Genomic DNA, 13,972 nt, shown 5'->3' on the forward strand with positions numbered 1-13,972 from the left:
GAAACCCTCCAGATCCTGTCCTGGGTTTCAGGCCATCACTGAGGAGTGGCCAAGGAGCAGCTCAGGGGGACTCCTGTTTATCCAGGACCTGCTCTGATTTTAGACAGTGTGTCCATCAGCTGAGGTCAGCCCCACTGCCAGCCAAACACTTCTGCACAGGAGAAGAAATGTTTGTAGAGTGTCTGTCTGAAGACTCCCATGTGTGTCTTGGGAAAGACAACCCTGGCCTCTATGGCATTCATTGCTGGCTTGCTGCCTTTTCCTCCATGCATTTTTCCTCTACCTTTTCACACACCCATCCATCCCAGAATTCCCACTCCCTCGCTGGCATGGCTGACTCCTTTCCCCCAGCAGCACTGGTTTGGAACTGGGGTGGCAATTCTCCTGAGGTGTCAGGCTCCCACTCCAGGGACTGATGGCATCAGCTACTCCACAATGAACATGATTAATGTATAACCCTAATAGCACATTTCCCCCTTAGTAGTTCAGTCAGAACAGGAGGAAAACATCCCTGGGCTAATGGTTAGATGCACCAGCTGTGCTACTCGTGCTGCTCTCTAACAAAGGGTGGGTAATCATTAATAGCACAACACACTGGCAAACTAGTTTGTATGTGGTTACTCTTCAGGCACTCCTGATTTACTACAGCCTTTACCAATTTCAGTGAAATAATCTGGCATTCAGCACATGTTGGGCAATCCTAGCTTGTGCTGAGAAAGCCCCTGGTATATTTGACACTCAGATGCTATCAAAGCCCTGGTGAGCCCTTCACAACTGAAATACAGTGCAGCAAGCATGCCTTTTCTGATATGAAAGAAATGTGACACTGGTGATGAATTATCTATCTGTCTATCTATCTATCTATCTATCTATCTATCTATCTATCTATCTATCTGTCTATATCTACTCTCCTGGCCAAGTCACCATTGCTGCTCTGAATGTTCAGGATTGTCCCATACAGGACATTTCATAAGAACTGGGTAACTCTTTGCTCTATGGACAGTTACCTGCAAGCTGGCATTTACTAAAAGGTTTGGGCTAACCTTCAGACCAAAACATTGCGTGGATGTCACAGAAATACTTCATATCTCATACAAAACAGCCATCATCAGTGCAGCAAGGCAGCAAATATTCCTAAGGGTCAATAAACTAGACTTGATTAAATACCACTTTTCTCCCTCTATATTTCTGTCTTCAAAGAAAAGCATCAAGACTGAATGAGGTTAGAACATGGCAAAAAGAGCCATAAACAGGAAATGTTCAGCTGAATTTTAAGGATTTTGTTGCTTTGAAAAATTAGATTTAAGCTGTTAGTGAGTAGGGGAAGGGAAAAGCACAAGATGACAATTTTCAGTAGTATCAGCTGCCTGCTCTGGGATGAGCTCTGGGAAGCTGCCTGTTCCCATAGGCGAGGGTCGAGTGCACAGCACAACAGTGAGAGCCTAAACCCCTGGCTGGTCACAGCCAAGCCAAGATGGCTGAAGGGAAGGGTAAGACAAAAGGAAGAATTCCAAAATACCTGTTCAACTATGTAATAACGTAAATTATAAAAAAATGCCCTTGTGTGAGGACTGCTTTGCAAGAACAACCAGACTGACATTGCAGCAGAATTTTCTAAGTGCTAATTTGTGAGCAAATTACAAGAACATATAACCAAAATCTTTCTTATTCAAAATATTTTGGATCCATGCAAATGCCTGGGATGTACGTATCTGCAGAGAGTAAACACAGAGCAGAGGAGAGAAAGGAAAATACCAGAAACCTGTGCATGACAAAATTTTTGCAAGAGGATGAAACATGTGGACTTATCTGGGCACAGTGGCAGTGGAAAACTGCTCATTGTATTCCAGTGTTTCTGAGGACAACAAGCTATGTAAATTAAGGGAAATATGTCTTCAAAGTGTCATCTATCACCCCAGCAAACAAAAATGGAAGTAAGAGACAAAGGCAATAAATTAGAACTGAATACAACAAGTATGTTTTTCCCCTCCACAACTCTATAAAAATACCTGTTTAACAACTGTGAATTCTTAAGCTACATTTGCCCAGTATCCCATCTACTTCTGTAGAACTCTTAAATATGTCTTAAAAATCTCTACGGCAATTTTATCCCTTCTTTTGCCCCTTTCAGCAACTGGGAGTTGCCAATGAGATGCTGGTGGCATCTGGCCTCATGTACAGGTGGAGCCTCAAGGGAAATGAGGATCTGCAGTCCCATGGCTAAGAAAATACTGCATGGAAAACCATCTCCTCCAGAGGATCTCCTTCCCTGCTTCAAAGTAGTTGCTTATGACTAGGAAGCAGAGATGGAAATGGCCTCCTACCCTCAACAGCTCATGCCCATACCAGGGCATCCCAGTAGCTCAGATTTCCACCTAAACCTATTTTCACTCCCCCACCCAACACCGTAAACACTCCAATTTTCCAATTGCAGCGGTGGGAAAGAGAGATCTGCTTTCAGTATTTGCAGCCCATCAGCTTCAGACAAAGATCAAAATGGAACCAAAAGCTCTGCCAACTTTCTGACCCAGATTGCTTTCTGACTCTCAGGTGTGGCTGGCTCTGCTTCAGAAAGGCTCCAATGACAAAACCCACAAGGTCTTTCTCACAGGGCCTTTCTTACACCCAGAGGTATCCCAGGTTTTACAGAAGTTCTCATCTTTCCCTCACACTCATAGTTGTTTTATTGACCTGCCCCATTGGTGAATTGTTGTGGAGGACCAGCTGCCAGAAACAAACAGCTAAGAGAAAAACAATAACTTAATTTCATCACATGCAGATTTTAACATCATTCCAGCCTCTAAATTCAATAAGAAGAGAGAGCATGGAGAAGAGAGATGAAGCGGTACTCAAGCCCCAAGGCTAGTAGTAGTAGCTCAGATAAGTGAAAAATATGATCAAGGTAAGATGAGCCCTAGTAGATGAAAAAATTTCTTTCTAAGAAGGACACAGAGGTTAAACTGATGTGAGCTTAGCTTTAGCCTAGCTGCCTGAACAAGGACACCCTCCATGTCAAGAACAGCCAAGGGCTATGCTTGGGACACCAACCTAGTAAAATAATTCCTAATAATTCAATAATCAACTCAGGACATCAGTACTGTAAGATTTAGCAAGTGCCCATAGCTTTGCTGACACTTGGGCAGTGTGTGGGCGAGAACCAAGCACACAGGATGTGGTAAGAGCCAGCAGCTGTGTATGAATCCCAAAGAGGCTGTTGAGAACTGAGCCTTTTGGGTCATAAGCAGAAGTTGTGATGACTTTTGCTGAATGGAGATTTTGCAGTGATTCTTACACATCACACATCCATTGAGTGAGAAAATGGATTTATGCAGATGGGAGCACTAAGCCTGAATGTAGGAGAGGTTTTTGTATTGCCTCAGGAAAGGCAGGGTTGGGTAGACAGAACAATGAAAATACACCAAGGGAGTAACAGCATTCACAGGTAGGAAAATGTACAGTTTCTAACTCCATTGCATTAAATTAGGCTTGGAGTCAAATATATCAATCCAAAGCTGAGTACAAAGGAGCTGCTAAACTGCGAAAAGAGGCAGGCATATAGGCGACATTGCATTTTACTTAGCTGAGATGAAGACTCCCAAAATAATTCCTGCTGCCTTATCTCTGTAATGTATAGACAAAAGCTATTCCTCCCATCTTTTTGCTGTCCCTTTTGTACTGGAAAAATCCCCTTCCTCTTCCTCTTGAACTGACTGCCGTTTTGCTGTACAAGCCCTTTAGGATAGACTTTAAAAACCTAATTACTTAAACAGTTACTGCATTTGAACAGCAACACTGTTCTTGCTGGAATTGGCTCAGAGGAAGACCAACCTAAAAGCAATTTAAGATCCTGTTTTAGAGTTCATTTTGGGCCAAATGCATTAAATCCTAACTGATAGCTTCCTTCACAAACAATCAGTTTAAATTACTTCCTCTGACCTCCTGTTGGCAACTGACATTTCATTCAAAATTATCAAAGTTACATGGGATTTAATAGAAGTTTGCCCCCGGTGGAATTTCAGAGCTCAAGTTAAAAATTGAATTTCCCAGTTGTGTGCCCACCATCCAATACAGAGGGACAGAGAGCTCATTTGGGTGCAGGAGGATAAATCACTCTTAAAACACTGTGACCATTGCGTATGCAGCACCTAAGCCGAAGGGACCTTAGGTACAAATCAATTAGGATCAGGGGTGATCCTCAGCCAGGATTACCCAACTGCAAGCTTGAGGAAACTGGAAAGAAACATGCATGTGCAATATTGCCAGGAGCCTGCTGTCCTAGGGTTCAGGCAAGTAGGCTGTTAGGAAGAGGTCATGCCTGAGTAGTTGTCTCAGCTCAGTCTTTCCTGGAAACCTTGCACACACTGACAAACTCCAGTCTGCGCTTCTTGTTCACTGATCCTCTTACTGCAGAGAATAAAACCCTCCCTTTTGACCCATAACCCTTTTTTACATGTTTTCCCCAGGGCAGAGAACAGTTTTTTTTACTACATATAACTTCCCTGTGCATATTTCCAGAGTGACTTTTTTACTGCCAGCAGCTATTTCTTTGAAGGCTGTGCAGGGTTTCATTTCCCCAGAGGAACAAGTCCCTAGCACAGATCAGTCCTGAGCCTACGGCATTAACCAGGGATGCAGTCTGTTGAACACCAGCAGAATGATCTTCAATTATTTCACGAGTTTTCCTTGTTTCATTAGAATCATTTGCAGTCACAGAGAACATCCTCTGCATAGTTAACTTTAGCACAATGTTGTGTGTTTTCTTTAAAGAAAAGGATTTGAATAAATCTGTGGACTGTTTATTTCAGAGTTTGAATGTGAATTTAACTTTTCAAATCTTGAGGGAATTAAGCAAATTAATCTCATAGCTAACAATTTACCCATTTGGGCCATTTCAGACATGCCTATTTCTGTAACCAATGTATTTTTGTGCATTCATACCCTTCCCATATCCCTTTACTTAAGCCTGAGATGTGAACCACAGTAGATGAGATACACACAGAGAGTATCTTCAGTTTATGCTTTCTGGGTATCAGACATGCACACAGGACTGCCACTGACTAGATGCAGTAGGAAAGAGAAATTATTACTCTTTACTTCTCCTGAGGTCATCAAGGGGAAGAGAAGAGGATTAAGAAGCTGCAAACTGACCAGACAATAGGACAGTGTGCCATGCACTCCATACTGGAGTGTACTGCATACATATAGGACTGCTGAGTGATGGTCCATTGAGAAGAGTTAGCAAACAATCATCACTTTAAGTTTATCAAGGAACAATTCAAAAAGCGGGGCCATTCCCTGGTGCAGAGCTGAGGAAAAAGCCCACTGTAGTACCATTTCAGCTGCAGGACTTCTACCAAGATGTCCCTTTGTGCACGGCCAACACAACAGCCCCTGTGCCCCGTGCGTGCTCCTGGTGCGGTGGGGCACCAACAAGATGCATCCAGAGGATGGCTTGAGCCAGGGATACACAGGAGACAGGGAGCAGGAGGCCAAGGGAATAGAATACAGGTGCAATGAGAGAAAGAGGGTGAGCACGTGTGTTCAGGCCAGCTCCAAAAAGTTCTGGATGGTTCAGTAACAGAGCCAGAGCTGGGGCTGCAGAGGCAAGGGAAGACACTTCTCGCTGTTAATCATTTACCGTTTCTTCTGGTCTGCTACAGAAGCAGCAATCATTTTCTTGTACAAAGCTCAGACAGAAAGATGGCTCCCCTCTCTGTGGGATTTCCAAGGCAGGATCCCAGTGGACTACCTTGAACACCAGCTGACTCTGGCCAGCAGCTCATGGCTCTTGAGGGTCAGGCTTCAACATGGCTAAATAATTGGCAGCAAAAAGAAATCTCTTTGCTCAGTAGAAATATTTGAAGACTTGCTGGGGGAATGTATTTTTTCTGCACTTAGAAGAAATCATGGCAAAATGCATCAGGAAGGGTGTTTAGGAGGGGATTTTCAGCAGAGGACTTGAGAGATCATGCTGACAAACTCCTTTTTTTCAGAATGCCAGAGGCTGCATTTATTTATTCTCTTTTACCGCTAAGAGAGGTCAAGCTACAGCCAAAGGAAGGCCCCTCTGAAAACTGGAATGCAAAATTGTTGAACTTCTGTCTCAAGAAGCACCATCAAGTTTAATGACACACACTCAAGAATGTTTCAAGTTATACGCCAGTAAAATACAAATGTGGCCCTTTATCTACTCACTGACTCCTGTGGCAGACCAGAGCAGGGTTATGAAGCACTGCAGCACCTTAAATAGTCAAAAAATAGCCAAGTCTGAACACACCCTTTTCAGCAATGTAATTTAAATACACTTTTCCACATGGTAACTAAAAACCTGCCACCTTCTATCTGAATCTAATAGGAGCCAAGCTAATGCTTGAATTTCCTTTACTGTCAGCAAAGCCATTAGATGGCAGTACATCCCAAATTATTCTTATCCATGCCACAGTATTTTGGTGGTGCTACAATACATTTACCATCTGTTGACGGTGTCATTATGAACATCACAAACATTTAGCATGATTCATAGAAACCATTTTTTCAGATAACAGGAAAGAGAATGTGAATGCTCAAAAAACCAACAAACAAAACACACAAAGAAGGGAAAGAGTAAAAAAGAATTTGATCATAGAAGCAGGTTTATGATAGGAATTGGGCCCTTCAATTTGCAAATAGAATATAAAAAAACATCCAAAATTAAAAATAAAACCCTAAAAAAGAAAAAACCCACAGTCAAACCAAACTAATATAGAAAAGACCAGTTGTCAGAGGAATTTACTAGTGTGGCCATGGAGTCTTTGAGAACCAATCTCATACAGGGCACCTATTGCATGAAGGAATTTTCTAGCACAGGATGAAGGGGCCAGCAAGCAGGAGCAGGCCCTGCCCCACAGCTAGAGGCCGTCACTGTGCAGACAGCATCCCAGCACTGCTCCCACAGGAGTCCCCAGCACCGCTGCCTCGCACACATCTGTGCTTCAGGCACATTTCATCACCAGCTACTTCAATGTAAATTACAAGGATGTTTATTGCATTGCAGGGAGAAAACATTTGACCAGCAAATTTATACCACAGTGCTTTCATAATTCTGTGGGAGGTCACCACAAGTTAAGCAGTGTGTATTCTTAACCTCTCCTTACAAATGTACAGTGGCGTTCATCACATTTTATGTCCATAAAAATCCCCTAAGGAGTTACTAATCATGATAAAAATGTTCTCATCCTGCCAGGCTATGGAAAGTCAGTGCTAAATGTAGATTTGGTCTAGGATGCCCAGAATACAGAAGAAAGAGACCCTTGGTCTGTTCCTGGTGCCACTGACTCTGGGGTCAATTGCAAAATTATTAATTTCAGAGGGGGAAAGGACATGGGAGAGAGGACAGGGTCTTTCTCCCAAATTTCCAACAGGATACACACAGACATTTCCTTGATGAGCCATTTTGTCTCTGAAAACTGTAGTTTTAATTCATCTGAAATAATTCCAAAGTTCAAGTTGAATTTTATACTTTATAGTTGAGCCAGAAAATTCATAGGTACAGACATAAAGAAAGAAAGAAAAAGTAATACTTAGCGTATCAATATTGAAAACACTAGTTACTGAAATCCACTGAGCTAGAGAAAGAGTAGTTCTCAGTGGGAGATTGGAGTCCTAGTTCTTGAAAACCTCATCTCTGCTTTTATTAAAAAATGCCTTCCTTCTCCCATATCTAGACCCAGACTGAGCAGCTATTCACTTTTAAATCTTCTTAAAGACTACCAATTGTTTATGATATCTCTACTTATATTAATCTGAAGGGAGACTGAAAAACCTTCATGTGGCAACTGACAAAGTTGTGTCTTATCAGCACAACCAGCCACCAGCAACAGGACTTGACCCAAGGCCTCTACTGCTACTGTGAAGACAAAATTTTTGGTACAAGCTCTCCCTTTTGGTTCTTCTCCAGATGCACAGCAGGCAGGTATGCTTTCACACATATCAAAACCCGCCCCCCCCATAAAACAAAACAAACAAACAAACAAAACAAAACAAGAAAACCACAAACAAACAACTCAGTGTGATTTTTTAACTGATCTGCTAAACCACAAGGTCCATGTAGTTTGTTACTGCATTAATTGCTACAAGAATGTAAGGAGTCTTTGCATTTGAGACTATATCTAAAAACATGTTAGTAAACAATGTATCATATGTATTAGGACCTCTATTATTGTAAAGGTATCATCCATATAAAATACAGGAGGCATTTAATAATGTAGCCCCTTGCTATTACTTTGCTATTAGCAAGGCTTTGGAAAGCCTATCTACTTGGTGTCATTCCAAAAAAAAGACATACAGAGTTTCATTCATTCATTTAAGTTGGGACTTTATTGCCATGTCCTTTTATTCAACATTTCCTTGACATTTTTAAATCACAAATCTCTGAGCAGTAGCTATGTGACAAGTATTTTGAAATGCAATGCAAAGGCCAGGAAAATTTCCATCTTGAGCTGGATTCTAGAGGTAGATGCACTGAAAGTCAGATTTCATAGAGACAAAGCAAAGCATCTGCTTACACTTTGATCTTTTCTTACTTGGAGCTGTGCCTCATTTTAAACTTAACCTCATTAATTAACCTTGGAAGGGGGGAAAACTCTCAGGGGCTAAGCAAGAAGGCAGGCATTTGAGCAGAGACTGTGCCAGAGATGCCTGACAAGATCTAGGCAGAACGAAACAGAATTTATAAAAAGATAAATAGATTTAAAGAGGTTTTTAAAGTATGATGTTTGGAAGGAACAGCTGAGGAAAGGGAGTCTCTGAATCCTGCGAAACCTTTGAAATTCAGTGCAATTTTTGTGACATTGTTTCTGGGCTGCAGTGAGCTGACAGCTCTCCTTTAAGCTCGTGCAAGGAGAGCTGCACTGACTAGCGCCAGACAAGGAGGAGAACAGAACCCAGTGCAAGAGGCCCCCGAGAGATGCTGACAGCATCCCACCCAGCATTTCCATGCTGAGCTCCATCCTGCGGACGGATTCTCTTCAGAGGAAGTTGAGAGGAATCATCCCAGCACTCAACCTTATGCTACACGCCCAGCATGGCCAGGACAAATGTGCCATATGCCCCACTGCTGTTGAATTGCAGGGGTGAAACCCAGTCTCATCTGCTGCTCCACGGGTGCTGGGTGCCAGACAGGACACACAGGAACTGCCCAGTACCAGACCAGCATGTAAAAAATTCAGTAAAGCAAACACTGACAGATCAGACTTATTTTTACATCTTAAGCCATCTCCAAACAAACAGCAATAACAGGAAGCTGGGGAATTTGCATTTCCCATGCTGGGTTCTCTGCTCTCCTTCCAGCACAGTATTTTACATGCAAGGATGGCAGACCTTAACCGCTGTGCCAGCCCTGGGTGGAACAGCATCAAGAGCACCCATTTCCACAGCAGAGCCATGAAACATCCAAATCATATGAAATCTTACTGGCCAGAAAGCTGGGAGCCTGGTGCACAGAAACTAAGAACCACCTTTTGTTTTTCCCTCAAACAGGAGAACATTTAATTCTGAGACTGCCCAGACTGGCTGGGCAGTTTGTCACTCCTCTGCCTGCAGCCCATGTAATCTTAAACCATTATTGTATCAAGGATGAACTCACCCTACCAGCAGTCTCCTTGTAAGACCACCAAGAGCCATATTCATGTCTGGGCTTGTGACAACAGCTGATCAAACAGCACATGTGGCAAAACTGCTTTCAGGAGAAATAATTGCTTTTCCTTCACTGGGCACCATAGCAGATTGATCCTGCTTGCCCTGCTCCTGCTTGTTACCCTACACCAATGCACACAGCATGTGCAACTGACAGGAGCTGGAGGCCACTGAGCAGCAGGAGAGCTATGACACAGTCACGGAAACATGGTGGGATGACTCTCATGGCTGGAGAGCTGCAGTAGGTGGCACAAGCTCTTCAGAAGGGACAGGAGACCAAGGACAGGCAGTGGGGCAGTTCAGTACTTCAGGGAGTGTTTTGGCTGTAGAGCAGTCACGGGCATGATGGGTAGGACTTGTGGGAAGGCTAGCAAGGCAGATAGGCAGTGGGAGTTTGCTATGGACCATCTGCCCAGGGTGAAGAGGAAGATGAACTATTCTGTAAGTTTCTGGCTGATGTTTTGCCATTGACAGCCCTCTGTCTCGTGGGAGACTTGGACTTGCCAGATACCTGCTGGAAACTTAAAGGGGACGGGAAGAGTCTAGGAGACTTCTGGAGAGTGTGGAAGAGAACTTCGTAATACAAATGGTAAGTGAACCTACCTGGGGTGGTGACCCACTAGACCTGCAGGCTGGACATCAGGAAGAATTTCTTCACAAGAAAGGTTGTTAAAGGCTGGAATGGGCTGTTCAGGGGGGTGGTGGAGTCACCATTCCACCATTCCTGGGAGTGTTCAAGAAACCAGTGGATAGGGCATCCAGTGCCATGGGCTACTTGACAAGGTGGTGTTCAGTCAAAGGTTGGATTCAATGATTTCAGAGGTACGTTTTAAATGATTCTGTGATTCTGAAAATTGCCTTCTTGTCACTCCTGACCTCCAGGAACTGCATGTGCCCAATAAAATCCCAGGATGCGGTTCCCATTTCCCAGTCCTGTGAATGAGATGTAGCCAGTTGGCTCATTTTTCTGAGCTCCTGATGGCAGCTGCAGAGAGGAGGGAGGGCAGAGCCTATGCTGTAAAAGCAAGGACATGCTTCATACACTGCCCAGCTGCAGCTTTGCCCCATGGCTTATGTCCAGCCACTCACCAAGGTCCGGCTCTCTTCAAGAGAAAAGGCAGTGCTGAGACCCTCCACAGAGCCTTGACATCTTGAAAATGTTGGTAGGGGTAGACAGGCCAAGAGATGCTTGAATTTGGCACATCCCCTGATCAAGTACTGCCAAGAATGCTTCTAAGGTCTTCCTGCTGGCAATTAAAGCTGTTAATTCACACGAAGGAGCTACCTGTGGAAATATGGCAGAAAGCCCATCTCTTCTTGAAAGCAAATCTCTTGCCTAGCAAAGGTCTCCTTGGCAAAAGCAGATATTGTTGATATATAGGAAACTAGGCCAGGCTTGGATTTAAGTGCCTTTTTTTTCCCCTCCTTTTTTTGGAAGTAATAATATTATAAGTACATGCATTCATTTGGAAAGTTTTAGGCTTAACACACGCTACCCAGGACTTTGAGATTTCTATGCCTGGGCACTCAGGACTGAGTTAGGCCTAATGCACAGTGTTGACATGGATCCCTGCAATATAATGTACCAGTTGACTGTTCATAGCACTAAGAACACAAAGGGAATGATTTGTTTTAGTTGCTAGTTAGATTGTTCCTGAGCTTGCCTAGTGCTTTTGAAACAAGATGAATCTCACAGACCCGCTTGCATTGAAGGCAACAGTGATTATGTGTTCCCTCATTTATTGCCAGGAAGCATCTGAATAACAAACACGCAGAAAGTATGCATGAAAAAGCAAATACAGCATTAAAAGTTATCAGCTTATTACTTGAGAGTGGACAATAGGATATCCAGTCGCAATACCTTCCAATAATAACATAAAGCTGAGGTCAAGATTTTTGGATCTCAGCTATATTGGCATTTGCTCCTGCAAAGAAGAAGGGGGAAAAAATGTTAAGTGAGGTTCCCACAGACCTTAAAAAGCAGAAACATCTGTTGCTGTTATGAGCAGCTTGGATGCTGAGTTCAGCAGGAGAAAGTCCAGCAGTTAGGCCAGGTCTCTGCTTACCACTGCATGCCTCTGTGCTCAATGGGAAATGATCAGAGACAGTTTCAAGGGACATATCAATAATTCAAAACAGCCCAAACTAGCATAAACAAGTAAGAATTAGTGCTCTCTTCTTTCTCCCGCCAGCAAGACTGGAAGATGTTACTGATGCCTTAAATGTGCAGTCTCAAGCACTGTTGTCAGAGCTGTCCCCAGCTGACGAGTTGCTCCACACTGTGCATTTATTTCATTTCTTTAACAAACAAGTTTGAGCTGAAGCACTGAGTAAAAATTCCAAAGTGAGTCTTGTTCTAAGGAATACAATCTTCTCTGGGGCCGGTGGATATGGCGAGTTCTCATGGACTCAGGTTTTTTTCTGTTGGAGAAATTAACCCCCATTTCAGTGATCCATTAATTGATCTCTCTAAACAGATTTTCATATCTTGGGTTTATTATTTTCAGCTTACATAATAAACATATCTTCTAACATTAGGTAACATGCAAATTTCAGAGATGTTTTGATAGTGTACTGATGCAAACTGTGCTCTATGAAACTCCTTAATCAGAATCTCTTTTCTAAGCAAAAACTTTTGGCAAACTGCTTTCAGCATTTGCCCAGCAAGTAGCACGGGTAAATATTCACAAAGACAACACTGCTTCTACTTGGAAAACATCAGACTGCATCAAGGCTGTAGAGACCATGAATCCAGAAGGAAAATGCTGATGACTTGGCATTTTGTACTGTCTAATCTCTAAAATATTGCATGTGGAAGCCTCACAGAAGTAAAAGCCCATCAAAGGAAAGAACTTCTGAATGACAGATTTCTATGTAAAAACAGATTCCCAAATATAGTGTGTTATTTTGCCTTACATTCTTATACAAAAAAACCTTCCAGTGCTGTGCACAGCTAAAAAGCAAATGGAAATGAAGTCGAGACCTCTGGACTTGAAGGAGTGAATCTTGGCCCTGCTTTCTCCTCACTCATGTGCTGGCATTGACCTGGAGATCTGCCTCCTTGCAACTGCCAGCACAAAGAAACCCTTGCCCAATTTCCAGGGAGAAGGGAGACTGGAAGAAGGGGAGTTTAAAGGAGCACAGTCTTTGAAGCATGGATTTATTCCTTAATTTAGATATTGATGTTATGAAAATACACTGGGCTGTAAGAAAATAGATTTTTTGTTTTATTAACACATTGAAGGAATAAACTTAAAGATAAGAATACGATGACCTGCAGTTTAGATTTTTGCCATAACATTTGTGAGGATATAGGGTTAAAAAAATGTATGCCAAGAAATAGAGCTACAGATACTATGTGTGACAGTCAGACACACATTTCTTTTGGCAGCAATGACATTTTAAGAAAAAAACCTTTTTCCTTCTCCCCTCCTCAAGCATCCCTCACTTTGTTGTTGTTGTTGCTGTTGTTTAAGAGCTCCTTGCACAAACATTAGGTCAAACACATCACCACATGCAGCACCTGGTGCGGTGAAACACAGTATCAGCATATCTAAGGACATCAGAGGCCAGAACTGAGGAGACAGCAGAAGGCAAGGGCTGGTTCAGCCACTGCTGCAGAAAATGCAAGTTCATAAGAATTGGTTTGGGTTTCATTTTTAGGTCTTTTCCAGAAAGTAGCTTCTACATTATACTGAGTCTGAGATAATTCAAAGTAAACATGTCCTGTGCTTGCCTACAGACCTGACCTCCTAACAGCATCATCTCTTGCAGTACCTTCCATCTCCACGTGGTCCAAGGCTGAAGGAAAGAGGGTATGTTAATTTTTGCAGAACAGCTGCAAAAAGAGCAACTACAAGAGAGCAGCCCACCTACGCTCCTGTTCTCAGCGCTGTTTGACAACTCTGTCTTTGCACAGCTTTGAAAGCAAGTGAAGAATCACAGGTTCTGCCAAGTGGTCTGGAGGCACTTATGTTCACACAGCTTGGGACTAGCCCTCTCTGAGGCAGATTGACATGTTGATTTCTGAGCAGTTGCTTTCCTTTGGGAAATGTAAGATATTCCCCTTGCTCTAAACCAACTGGTTGGGGTAGTTTGGAGTGGGAAGAGAAAGAAGGATAAAAAGGAGGGTCACTTAAGCATCCGAATTATGTCAGAGCTGTGTTATAGCGCACCAGTGTGCTGTTTTACTGTAAGTCAGGGTTACATGTTGCGTGCCTAGCAGTACTGAGTCAGCAGGATCCTGAGGCATATCACCAGCTGGGCAAGGGAGGGGACTGTCCCGTTCCGCTGTGCACTG

Source organism: Sylvia atricapilla, chromosome Z (genome assembly GCF_009819655.1).
Source record: "Sylvia atricapilla isolate bSylAtr1 chromosome Z, bSylAtr1.pri, whole genome shotgun sequence".
In the NCBI taxonomy this organism is placed as follows: domain Eukaryota; kingdom Metazoa; phylum Chordata; class Aves; order Passeriformes; family Sylviidae; genus Sylvia; species Sylvia atricapilla.